The sequence below is a fragment of the Euprymna scolopes genome, chromosome 8 (genome assembly GCF_053919585.1).
Source record: "Euprymna scolopes isolate OS-2025 chromosome 8, ASM5391958v1, whole genome shotgun sequence".
NCBI classification, from domain to species: Eukaryota; Metazoa; Mollusca; class Cephalopoda; order Sepiida; family Sepiolidae; genus Euprymna; species Euprymna scolopes.
In genome coordinates, this window is record NC_136489.1 from 13910886 (window position 1) to 13925205 (window position 14320).

Consider the following 14320-nt stretch of genomic DNA (forward strand, 5'->3'; position numbering starts at 1 on the left):
AAGAGTAAAAAGCAATTGATTACCGATAAATTTCCCCTCGAGCAGACGACGAAGTTATGGGTCCTATCCATTACATGTGTCGCTGCTCGTCGGCTTTCTCTCAGTCCTATCAGGTTGGCGTCTACTTAGCTCGATAAGAAATCGATGAAAATCGATGCTGATTCATCAATATAAAGCTGAAAAACAACATTTCCTTAGACGTAAAAGTAATCACTTTTAAGAATTAAGAGAAAGTCATTAGTTCTTTTTGTGCGCATTTGATTAATACTTTTGCTATATTGTGCGTGTATAGGTATATGTCTATACTTCTATAATTTGTTGTTTTTTGTTTGCATTGATACTCATATTAAAAACCCATTTTCTATTTATTCAAATAGAAAATACAACTTTGTTATATACAAGACGTGGAATTGCATTTATCGGCAAAAAATCTTTTAAAATATTCTTTTAAACATTTATTTTAATCAATTCTCGATTATTTTTTTTTTATTGCCAAGGGCCCCCATTTTATATACAATGCTTTATTAAATATGTTATAAGGAATGAAGGGGGGGTCTTTGAACAATGTGGCATGAGGCCAAAAAGGAATGATGGGGGAGAGAAGTGGGGTGTCGGGGTTCATCCACTTTGTCTATTCCCTTAGCTAGTTCATCACTCACCATAATACCTCGTTCACTCTGTGGGACTAAGCTATTTAAAATTCCCCACATGCGTGAATGTTTTTCAAAATTTTATTTACAATAACATAATAAACATTTTTTATTTACAAAAAAACAGGAATTTCTTTTGTATTTTCAAGCTAAGCAAAAGCAAAAAGAAATCAAAGAATTTATGTACAAACATGAGCGAAACAAATTTCTCTATTAGTTTTTTCGGTTTTCTTTTACGTGTAATTATATTCATGCAGATATTCTACGTGCTTTATACTTGCGTAATATTTGCGTAAAAAGTTTATAGTGAACACAAACCTCTTTTTATATATACTTATGTATGGGTAAATATATTTGATAAAAAAAATTACCTACTAAACTCTTCTGTAATTTGTTGGTCTACAGACACGAAACTTAATATATAGGGTAGTCGAACACATGCGAAAGTTTATATTTGGGTTTTTGCCGGGGAAATCGGTGCAAAAGTGTGAAAAGAAACAAAATGGAATTTGACAGGTGAACGACAACATTACGAATATGCATGCGTAACGTAATAGCTATTGGTTCATGTTTTTATTTTTAATTTTGCAGCAAACATGTCTTCATAGCTCAGGCATTAACGCCACAGAAAAAGTACATCGTAAGCTAAAAGTTTCGGTTTCGATTCTGGTTGGTGCTGCGCAAGTCATTTTTTTTTTTTAAACTTTTTAAATCATCACTATATATAACATTGTAATAAATACAAAATGTGCAATTATCGAAATATCATTTTTAAGCGTATTTTACGATTGGCAATGGTGGGTGTCCTGCTAGTGTGTGTGTGTGTGTGTGTGTAATGTGTGTTGCGTGTGTGTATATATGCGTGTGTGTATATACATATATATATGTAATATATGTATATATGTTCGTGTATTTGTGTATGAATTTGTATATATATATATATATATATATATATATATATATATGCATTTATATATGTGTACAAGTATATATATATATATATATATATATATATATATATATATATATATATATATATATAATCATTTCCACAGCCAGACAACGTCGCACTTCACAAGAGCCATGAAAACCAACAAACCGGGAGCCCAAGACTCCAGTTTCGCCCTCATTTGTGCTCATCAGTTAGACACATTCAAACTCAGGATTCGAAACCCGAGTCTCTTGCATGTGAGGCAAGCACTCTACTAACTGAGCAAACGCTTCGTAAACAAGAACGGTTTACTATTTATCACAGATCAAGTAAACCGCAACGAAAATCTAACAGGGGAATAAACCTACAGGGTGTCCACAAAGTCTGGCTACATTATGTAGCCAGACTTTGTGGCCACCCTGTATATATATATATATATATATATATATATATATATATATATATATATATATATATACACACACACACACATATATATATATATATGTGTGTGTGTGTGTGCATGCGTGTATCTATACACATGTGTGTGTATGTATATGTGTAAATATATGTGTGTATGTATACATATGTGTCTGTGTATGTATGTATATATCTGCTTGTAAGTACATATGTGCATGTATGTACATATATGGAATATATGGAACATGAGGAATTACATTGCTTAATACCCGGACAACTTTTTGTTTACGGGGAATTTAAATGCGATATTCGTTTTTAGCCTCCTCGAAAACCTTTTAAAGTCGTTATTGCTAAGGTGGAAAATAAGTAAAAATTTACCAAAAATCTTTTAGAACTCTTCGAATTGTCTCCCCTTGTTCCAAGCGGAATTCTTCAAAACTGAAAAAAAGAAAAGAAAAATTATCCACCAAACTTTAATTACGCAAGTGCCGGTTATTATACACGTTGGTTTTTATTATTCATGTCACGATTAGCTTCTAAAAATAAAGGCACTTTTAACGTAGATATTTTTAAAATGTACCTACTTCTAAAAACCAGGTATAATATCGTTAAAACATCGGTTACAGACACATCATCGAAGTTAAGCGACGCTTTGTCTGGTCGGTATCTTGTAGGTGTGTACAAAATGAACGCCGATGCTCAAACTGTATAAACATTTTGACCCCTCCCTTTACTTAAAAATTCACACACAAAAAAATCAGAACATTAACCACTTTAAATGAAATTTTCAGTTTTTATAAAATAATGATCACGGAATATAATTGAATCCATTATTTTTATTTGAATCTTAGTGGAAATGTATTATTTTGTTTAAACAAAAACGCCTTTACTAAAGTTATGGTTTTCAATATTAAAAAAAAAATGAATTAATTAATATTTGCTTTTTTTTTTAAATAAAAATAAAGCATCGTAAATTGTAACAATAAAAAAAGAAAATTTTTTTTTTATCAGGAACATTATGAAAAAAGCCCATAAAGTCCATAATAATGAATTAAATATAACTCGAAGAAAAAATACTTTCTCAAACCACCGATACTATCACTGAATTAAGCATTGATTATTTACATTTTTCACACAAAAATATTATAATTGAAAAAAATATTTCTACTTTTTTTTTTTTTAGATTACATGTTTCGCATAATGTTTATACGTAAGATTCTAATATTTTCCTTGCTTAAATGAATATGAAACTTTCGGCGTAACATAATTTTTATATAATCTTGAAAAATAAATTATTTTTAAATTTTAAATGCAGGATCATAGAAAAATAATTATAATAAAAATTGGTAAAAAGAAGAAAAAAATCACGATAGGAATGTACGGATGCACAACTGGAGAGTGGTGAGGAGAAGAAAACCAGCATCCCCCCTTTAACTACTTGACGTTATTTTCAGACAGTCTTTTGATGTTCTGATATTTTGGCCTCCCGTAGAATCAGCATTTGGACGATTTTTCGTCTGTCGTGATTGAGCAAAGTCAGAATCTCCCGCTTTTGGCGGCTAGTTAAGCTATTTTATTTTTTTGTATATGTCTTTTTTTTTTTAATATTTAATTCTATATCTTAGGACTTTACTAATTATCTTTGAAATAAACTCAGAAAACTTATATTTATCTTTCAAAGGTTTGTTACAATAAATTTATTTAGCTTCTAAATTTAGCTGAATGTCGCCGCGAAAAACATTTTTCATTTTAACCTTATTTTTTCACGTGTACAAATATTTTTTTCCATTGGGAAAATAACTTCAGTCTTTAATCTTTCAAATACAATCAAAGAATAGTCACAAACATAAAAACAATTGTGATAAACTGGTTTTCAAAACTATGTCCTCCTATTTTTTCCATCATTTCTGCTCGTACCGAGTATTTTAGATGGGTGTTCATTGGAATTTAATAATACCTGCTACTATATATAAAACTCATTCCTAGCGCCAAGCTATCAAACTCCGATTATAGTAAATAGTCGTTTATTCATTGGTTGTGATTTGCGCGGACCAGACACTGGCTGAATGATACAGATCGATTTACAATAATAAAAGAAATTCTTGCTTAGAAATGTTTTTAATATCAAGTTTCGAATCATACTTTCAAAATAAAAAGGTTAAAAAAAGGAAAAAAAAAAGAAAAGATTTTATATTAAAGGGAGGGAATCCCGTGATTATTATTACATAGTTATCTCCCTTGTACCCGCGAAATTCTCCGTGACATGTTATCAACGTGTGACAATCATTTTTGGCCGTGTGTAATATTTCGGAGTGAAATGTAATTCATTAATACAGATTTGCATTATCATCCGACTTGTGGGCTAAGATCAATGCGTAGTACTTGTTCTGTCCCACGAAACATTCTCAACCCGAGTATTAAATTCCCCACCCGAGTATTCTCCTCCCAGAAACATTTTATTTTTTCTCTATATTAATAGAAATTGTCTTGTTTTATCCTATTTATCATTCACTATTATTGTAGATTAAGACCCTATATATGCGAAACTAATAACCCTACTCTAAATTATAAAACGGTAAATGTTTACTTTACCTTTACCTTTAAAACGACGACTTCGATACGTTTTCGGGTATGCAGAAAATGAATAGCACGTAAATTTGGTGCAAAAAATATACTTTTCTAGATATTAAGCACTGTAATTCCTTATGTTATCACTGGTGGCCATTTTATATGTGGAACCATGTGCATATTTTTGAAGCGTGCAAGTATAAAACATATGGGCGTATGTCAAAACTTTGTGTGCTCTTTTGCATACAAAATGGCGATTAGTGATAACATAAGAAATTCCAGTGCCATTTATCATTTTTCATTCCAATGAGTTTTAAAAAGAGTTTATATTTAATCAGTCCCCCTTGTAGAATCTCATTTTTTTTGGAAATCGCGGGGGCTAAGCGTGTTGATTTAATAATTTACAAATTTACCATTTTTTTCAATATATCAAGACCCAAAAGACACTCGAGAATAGGTGAGACAACACCGTGATGGCTGGTAATGATGATGATGATTCTTTTTTTTACAAGTTGAGTCATCACTTATCAAGACCCAAGAGGCACTCGAGGATAAGTGTTAATGAATATACAGTGGTCATCAGTACAAAAGTGTAGAAATCGTTAGTGGTGAAAATTGTGTATGATTTGATTATTTAAGGTGCCGGTTCAACAAGAACTTGGTTACATTGGACTTGAAAATGACATATTGTAGTCAACCAGAAAGCAGGCCAGTGGAACAGCGTCCCACAGGCGGACAGTTCTAGGCAAGAAACTTTCTTCATGGTATCTGCATTTAGATTTAGACACAGATAGAGAGTGGGAGAAATTGTTCATAGTGGTTGTAGCTAGTCGGGTGTGTTTTATGATTGGGCAGAATTTGACTAAAATAGCAGCTCAACAAGGATTTGTTTACACTGGACTTGAAAACGACCTTGTTGTAGTCAGCTGGGAAGCAGTAAAGTCGATTTTACATTTCAGGAGCATGCACTAAATACTAATTCCATCAATGGAAACATTTTCCGAAAAGATTGTTCTGATAAGTGCAGGTTGTGTGGTTTAACTCTTGAAACAATGTCACACATTGTTAGTGCGTGTTCTACACTTACTCCAAACGAGTACAAAAGTCGTCACGACAAAGTATGTGCAAATCTGCATTGGAATTTGTCCAAAAGTTTGGAATCCAAGTGATGGACAAGTGGTTCCAACATCACCCAGTAGTGGAAAATTAGGACATTAATTGGGATTTCATGATTCAGTATGACCGTAACTCATGGAAAACCGGATATTGTAGTTGTGAATAAAAAGACCAATGAATGCCAAATTATTCATGTGGCCTGCCCAAACGACTCAACTACGCATGCAAAAGAACGAGAAACTACGAAACTATCAGAAAATGAAAGTGGAGATTGCTAGGTTGTGGAATAAGAAAATTTCCGTCATGCCAGTCATCATAGGTGTGCTTGGCCCAATTCAGATACTCTTGAAAAACAGTTGAACTCGTTGGGAATCAAGTACATCACCATACTCCAGAAATCAGTTCTGCTTGGCACAGCAACCATCCTACGCTAGGGGCTTTCTAACTAATTGACTCTTTGACTACGCTCACTAGCTTTAGTGTAAAAACCAGCTATTGAGTGAATAAAAAGCAGCACTGTGAAGTTAATGGGCATAATAAGAATGCCATTAGTAAGATACTCTGACAAGACACAATAAAACACTAAATGACGACTCTGTGGCAAAGAAACGAAACAATAAACTACATAATAAGTGAATGTAGAAAACTAGCCCATTAAGAATATAAGAACAGACACAATCCAGGTGGGGGAAAGCTGTACACTGGGATTATCCAGTGAAGACCAATGGTTGCTGCCAATGAAAACTCAATGGCAGACGGCCGTTGCGATAACGCAAATTAATTTGCAAATGTTGCCAAAAGAGGTAGAGGGTACTGGAAATCCGGGGAGACTTGTTGTCACTTAAACTTCAAGGAACACCACAGGCTGTTTTCAAAGAGAATTCTTTGATGATGGCCAGTATGAAAGCTCCTAGTGAGTATTATTATTATTATTATTATTATTATTATTATTATTATTATTATTATTATTGTTAATAATAATAATAATAATAATAATAATAATAATAATATTTATATATATATATATACACACGCACATATATATATATATATATATATATATATATATATATATGCGAGAACATTAACGTATACGTAATTACACACACACACACACACACACACATATATATACATATATATATATATATATATATATATATATATATATATGCGAGAACATTAACGTTTCTGTGTAGATTACTGGCAATATATTTTTATACATATATATTTTTATACATATATATTTATTGTATAAAAATATATTGCCAGTAATCTACACAGAAACGTTAATGCTTCATTCTCGCATATATATATATATATATATATATATATATATATATATATATATATATATATATATATATATATATACTAGCGGGGGTACCCGGCGTTGCCCGAGTGTTTGTTTCCGGGACGGAGGGGGGAGTTTTAAAAAAATGTTATGGTAGGTAAGTAGGAAGGATCAAACCCGGAGTCATGAGTAAAAGTAGGAAAATAAAGCGTGAAAAAAAAAAAACAAAAAAACAAACATCTGCAACGTTAACAGTTCGGCCACCAAGAAAAGTCCATTCCAGTTGTTTAGGAAAAAAAAAAAAAAAAAAAAACGACTAGGGTAGGTCGGCGCGAACGTGAAAATATAATGTGAATTGTCCAGCACGCTAACCACTACGCCACAGAGCACTGCAGCTTAGTTTAGTGATTTTAAATAACTTCACATGAAAGAACTACGAAGCCAAACCGGTGTTCTCTTCTCAACTGTTCCTTGTGAACGATCCCCAAACGGTGTTACGTGGTGGCAGGTGGAGGAGGAATTTATTAGAGAGAAAATATTTTACCACTTCCATTGATCTTAACCGATTTTGGCCGTGACTTCTCAGCAGAAAAAGTATAGAAATCTAAGATTATCGAGGAATTTGAGAAATAATAAGCCTATAACACACCTCAGATATTGTTCTGCCGTTTGTGCATATTATATTTGCATGAAATATCTTGATTTTTAATCCTATTAATGTCAAAATCAGACGGGAAAAATGAGTTCATTTTATTTATATAGAGATAAAAGCGAAAATGTATGTATATATGTATGTGTGTTCGCTTTTTCTGTGTGTCTACAAAAGGCTTCTTTCAGAGAAGCGGTCGGTCGGTCCACAACTTTTTAAAACTTTTATATCACATACAAATCGTAATATCTCACACTTAACAACGAAGCTCGCCTGTCTATTTAATTTGGTCGATTCGGGAAGATAAATATTCAATATTTGTCGCTCTCCGCATGTGGCTTAGTCTTTTTCCTATAACATCTTCGGGGGGGGGGGAAGCGTTCAGCAGTAAATGAATACTATACCGCAGTCAAAACATGACCTCATTTAAAACGGGCACCTGCTAAATCCAACTAATTAAATAAATTCAAACGACTTTCCGTTAGCATCTCGCGGTGGGGCAATGGTTAACATCGCATGTTTTTTTTTCACACTTTAATTTGCAACTTTGCCTCAACGGTTCGGGTTCGATCCTCATATTACTTTTTTTTAACCCCCCGAAACACTCGGGCAACGCTAGTATAATATAAAGCTAAATGTGTGTGTGTGTGTGTGTGTGTGTGTGTGTGTGTGTGTGTGTGGTCACGAATAGGCTCCTATATGGTTGACTATTTAAAAAAACTGATTACATATTATGATAGAAGATGTATCGAGACACAGGAATGGATATGTTTGATTTGGCAGAACGGTGGTTCATTAAAATTGTGGGGTCTGCGTTCGCGCCTGGTCCACAAAGTATGGAAATAAAAAATTTAAAAATTAAACAAAACACGTTTACAAGTGTTTTTGATATAGATGTACATAAGAATACTTTGATAAGTATGTTTTAACTTAAATAGGGATGGTATAATAAAATTGTGGGGGCTGCGTTCGCGCCTGACCTCCATAGAATGGAAATAGGCACACACTTTAATAAAGACTTTTCATATCTATCTGTGTAAGTATACTTTGATAATTATGTTTCAGTTTGAAGAAATATGGTATAATAAAATTACGGGGTGTTCGTTCGTACCTGACCTCCATAGAATGGAAATATGTCACAAAGTTTAACAAGGTTTTTTAATATAGATCCACAGAATATTGTGATAAGTGTTTCAGTGTGAACAGGTATGGTTTAATAAATAATGTGGTTTATCTATTTTATTTTTATTTTCATCATATTTTGCTTTGGTTTTGATACCCCCAAATTCAACCCAAATTTACAACCCTTCCTTTTCATAACCTATCATACTTTCATAAATCGGAGTCCATTTCCTGTAAGCTGTTTTTGAACCCAGTCAACGACGGGTACTTTTGCTAGTATATATATATATACACACTTAGTCTATATTATAGGATTATAGATTTTTCAGGATCAATATCACTTTCCTATGTCGACATAGATAATGAGGTTTTCTTATTCCATATCTCAAATTATAATCAAATGATCACGTGACAAATTTTTCTTTAAATACTAAAAGTAATCCGAAGCAGGATTAATTTTTTCTTATTCAGCAGGAAATAACCCCCTCCCTCAATGTTAAGGAAATTTATTTCAAAACGAAGTCGGATATAGTGTCTTCTTTAAATAAGTTGGATTGGATTTTGTAACTGTGGACAGCTTTATCTTCTTGCTATATCAAGGAACAAAGAATAACTCCTGAATAAATGACTACACGATATGCAATTTACAATGAAGCAACAGTTGCATGATATCTATACACTTTTGACGTTTAATTTTATTGAGGTTTAGCCTGTAAAAAGAGAACGTTAGAAATGCAGCATTTTATTCAAGAAGAAAGTGTAGTATCTGTTCTTTTACCATCAACAATGTATGGTGGAGGTCATTCGATTGGACCCTATCATGTGGCAACCAAACTGAGGGAGGCATTTAATCATATTCAAATTATCTTACTTTGGCATAATATTTCTCAGTACTAGGACATACACTTGAATTTTTGGAGAATGCAATCATGGAACTTATCCCAAGCATCACCAGGCAATCACCGGACGTCTTCATGCCGCTAACTACTAGCATAAATACCTGTCGTTGCCCAGGCGCAGGTAAATAGAAGAGTTAATAACATAACCTCTTTCTTTTAAGGCATTTTTCCTCTCTCATTCCACTTTCTTCCAACTTCTATCTTTATTCTCTCCCCCTCTCTTTTCCCCTTCCTGCTGTCTCGTCCTTTTCCTCTTTTCCCCTATTTTTACAGGGTGGCACAATAAAATTGTTATAGAAAAGACGCCATGATTCCATTTCCATTTGATGAAAGCCGGTTTTCTTCTTTTGTTGCAGACTATCTACTAGTTGGCCAGTTGTGTACAAATCCCAAGAGCGATAGGTGCCTACTATCATCTCGGAAAGTGACACAATGTTCAATGAGCAAGATTGGAGATGTGCCGCTGTACAAATCATGATCTCTACCGCCGATCCAAGTTATGATAACAGGACTATTGCCAGCACCATCAAAATGCATCGCTCGATTGCCACAAATAATAGGGACGTAACCAGGCTGATGAACACAAAGTTTCTGGCCACGGCTATGGTCTTTGGTGTGTCTTCAAATGAGGGCCACATCATGCCACCTCAGACCTTAAAGGTCGGCTTGAAACTCAACACCAAAGTGTACCTGAATGTGCTAGAGTGTAGTGACCCCCCTTGTGCAATGAGGTGGCCGCTGGCAGACCCTGGGTGTGACAGCAGGACTTGGGTTCAGAAAGCGTGCTATGACTTTGTAACCGTCTCTCACTTGATCTGAATCCGCTGGACTATTCTGTTTGGTCATTCATCGAGAACATCACCAACATAACCTTCCACAACACCAAAGCCAGCCGGATCACCTCCCTCTGCTGAGTATTCACCAAGCTCCAACCGGCGCTTGTGGAAAAGGAATGCTCCCAGTTCTGGACCCGTATCGAGGTGGTGATTGAGACTGAAGGCTACGACATTGAATAGATGTCAGCTGTACTACATAATCAAGTTACCTGAATTGATTTTTTTCAATAAATGTTTTAAAATAAAACTGTAGGTTTGTTTTGTTTAGGGCGACAACTTTCTCGATCCACCTTGCACTATCTCTCCTCATCACGCTCTCTCTATCATCCTTCATTTTTCTATCGTAAGTAGCATTTTGCACTAAAAGGAAAGTTAGACGCAGTTTTTATATAGAGGATATCCACCAGAGGCAAAAAACCCAAAAACACCTCTTGATGAGACAAACAAAAATTGTATCAATCAAGAACAATTTCTTCTTCAATAGAAAACAAGATATACTACAGTCCGAAATCTTATTACAATTAGAGTTTCACATCAATCATCAAGAAAAAGGATGGCCTAAATATCAAGATTTCCCTTCAATTTTGTTATTGCTGAACCCCAAAGAATAATTATTGCAAAATAAACCTGCCGGTGCAATACTGACAAAGAATCCATCAACTTTGTGGTTATGTCTTGTGTAGTTTATGAATTTTAGCTTATCATGAACGCACACAGACATCTGGAGAGAACTTAAATGCCCACTTCTGATACTGTTCTCATCTTGTCATTGGCATAATGTTTCGGTTGATGAAATTTCAAACCTTCTTCAGGTCTATCTTGTTGAACTTGAAAATTCTTTTGAAGAACACAAGAATTTGCACGGAATTTCGAATGGAACCGTTTATTTAATTCACGGAGTTAGTATGCTCTCATTCTGTCAGTCATGACGCGATAGAAATCCTAAGTGATTTGCAATTGTATTTTTGGGTCGTTCACACTGAGGGTTAAACCTTCAATCTCGAGGAGTGTAGCTTTTGCAACTGAATTTTACTAAGTACTCTATCAACTGCGCCACGGGCCTTTGTGCAAAGAACACTCACGATAAGAACAGAAGATTCCAAATGATACGAAAAATCAATTCACATCTAAAAAATTCAGAACAGGAAAATTCATTATATATTATTGTTTTTTCTGTTTTGGAATCCTTTGAGATGAGTAATTTGTATATTTATTTATTTTTTTGCAGACGGTTATCCTTATCTTCATAGTTGTTGTTTCACTACGTTTCCGTCACCTATTCCTTTGGACCCGTGGCGCAGTGGATAGAGACGTTGAATCTCTATGGTTCCAGGTGAGCATTGTCTAAAGATAGCGGTTTTATTCCTACCCAAGACAGGCCAGAGGATTAGTTGGCCAAAACGTTGTAACATGACAACAACTATGGAAGGCAGTAATTACAGAGAATATAGTTAAGAGACTCAGCATTCCTATCCTGTCGCAGTTTACCCAAGAAGGTCCGAGGAATAGTTATCCGAAATGTGGTGAAATTACAACAACTATGAAGATGAGGATAACACTCCGCAAAAAATAAATGAATATAGAAAATTAACGTTGCCAATTTCGTTATAAACTCACTAACTGATAAAGAAGAATGAAACACTCGAATGTACGAGGCGCCTTCAATAAGTTTCCCATCTTTTTTTTGTACAGACATTTAAAATTGTTGGTGAATTTCAAAAATACAATCTGGACCCCACGTTAGTATTAAAAAACAAACAAACAACCTATTTCAAAATAAATACTACTATTTGATCCCTCATCCACTTTTAATTAGAAAAAAGTTGCTTGATCACAGTATAGGGCTTTATTTCCAATTGAACCTACGTAAATACAAAAAACACCGAGTTGCATGCACGGATACAAGCACACACGCGCACGCGCACACACACATTTTTTCAAATAACACTATACAGTAGAACCCCGGGATACGGCATTAAAATAGTAACAACATACAGTACAGTATATAATACGCATGTATCTAATCAAAGAACATTATAAATAGCACCGTAAGGCGGGGAAAATACAATAACAACGGGTCGGAAAAAACATCGTAACCTGCAAAAAACGTATCCTGGGGTCACAGTATCCCGGTGTTCTACTGTATACTAATTAAAAAAAGAACTCTATATACTAATTTATCAATGTGGCTGTATTTCCAGGGTTTGCATGAAACGGCAGGTATCGTTGGATAATCAAACTAAGATACAGTATTATTTGCAAAGAAAAATATGCTATTCAATAAGTAATTGTTATTTGTTCTATAGAAAACAACAACATTGTGTGTTTATGTATGTGTACGTATATATGTGCGTGTGTGTTGGTGTGTGTGTGTGTGTATGTGTGTGAGACTGTGTGTGTTTATTGATGGAAAAATTGAGACACAAAAAAAAAAAAAAAAATTGCCTCCGATGTTACTTCTTAAAAGCGGAAAAATGTATTGATATTTAACGACAGCAACTTACCCAAGACGCCATGATGTTTGAGCCGTTGCCAAGGGTAACAAATGGACATGTCGGCGGCCGCTATTTTGTAAGGGTGTAAAAAAGAACGGACAACGAAAGCTAGTGACGAGTTGGAAAAAAAAAACTCAAAAAACAAAACAAAAAAACAAAAACAAAAAGAAGTTACAACAGAAAACAGTAAAAATAGCAAAAAGAAAAGTCATTTTATTTCGCTCACCAGAATAAAAACGAGTTATTTATGAATAAGATAACAAAACTACGTGTTAACCATTTTTTCTTTCTGTGTCGTTATTTTTTCTATTCAGTCAGTATATTTGGAGGAATATATATATATATATATATATATATATATATATATATATATATATATATATATATATATATATATACTGCCGGCAAAAAGAAAGTCCGCATAATTTAAAAAAAAAATGCAAATTTAAGCTAAATTTAATGTAGCTGTTTAAACAAGCTATACCTCATCTGATTCCCCTTTTATTCCTCTATAATTTAACTTGCTCATATTAGACTTTTTATTGAAATATTCTAGTGTTCACGTCAACTTAAAAAAAAATGACTTCAAATTGAGGAGACAAAAAGAAAGTCCGCAGCAACAAATTCGCTTAAAACCAGCTTAAATTATCGCTTATTAAATTTCCTCCTTGCTGGTTTATCCAACTGAGAAATCGACCGCAGATTAAAATGTGATGAGAAAATGGCACGAAATACTGTGAAAAAGCACCAACACACCTGCAGTGTTCTTGATGCCCCTAAATCTGGTCGTACTAGAGTTACTTCTAACAGGGAAGACAATTCTATCAAGAAAATTCCCAAGAAAGAGATTTGAAACGACTCCCCAAATCCAACAACAGTGCAATCTTGTTTTTTTTTTTTTTTTTTTTACACAGTGATCACCACTTATCAAGGCCCTGAAGCCACTCAGGGATAAGAGTTATTGCAAGTACATTACGTTAGTGTGGAAATTTGATGAAGTGTTTGATTAAGGGGGCGGTTCATTAGGAATTTTTAACATTGGACTTGAAGACATCCGGAGAGAAGCAGGCAGACGGAACAGAGTTCCACAGGCGTGCAGTTCTAAGAAAGAAGCTTTGTTCATGGAATCCACGTTTTGATTTAGACACAGATATAGAGTGGGGGAAATTTTTCACAGTGGATTCAGCTAGACGGGTGTTTTTCGTGAAAGATTCGCGAGGGGTGGACCAGAGATTGGAGTTCAGACGAGCACCTGCCATGGAAATAACGATAAAACAAGGATAGGCTCGCAACGTCTCTTCTGTGGGAGAGAGGTTGCAGGGTAGAGAAAAGGGCATCCC

General features: G+C 34.3%; 1 protein-coding gene across 1 annotated transcript in view; it reads right to left on the reverse strand.

The window, feature by feature from the left end:
- LOC145283491 (HEAT repeat-containing protein 4-like) overlaps positions 1-13019 on the reverse strand; it is a 2203577-nt gene extending 2190558 nt beyond the window's left edge. Inside the window, exons 1-2 of the mRNA XM_080132316.1 lie at positions 12990-13019; positions 2380-2439 (exon numbers count right to left, since the gene is read on the reverse strand). The gene's annotated coding sequence lies outside the window, so the exon portion shown is untranslated. The remainder of the gene's footprint in view (positions 1-2379; positions 2440-12989) is intronic.
- Between the last annotated feature and the right edge of the window lie 1301 nt (positions 13020-14320).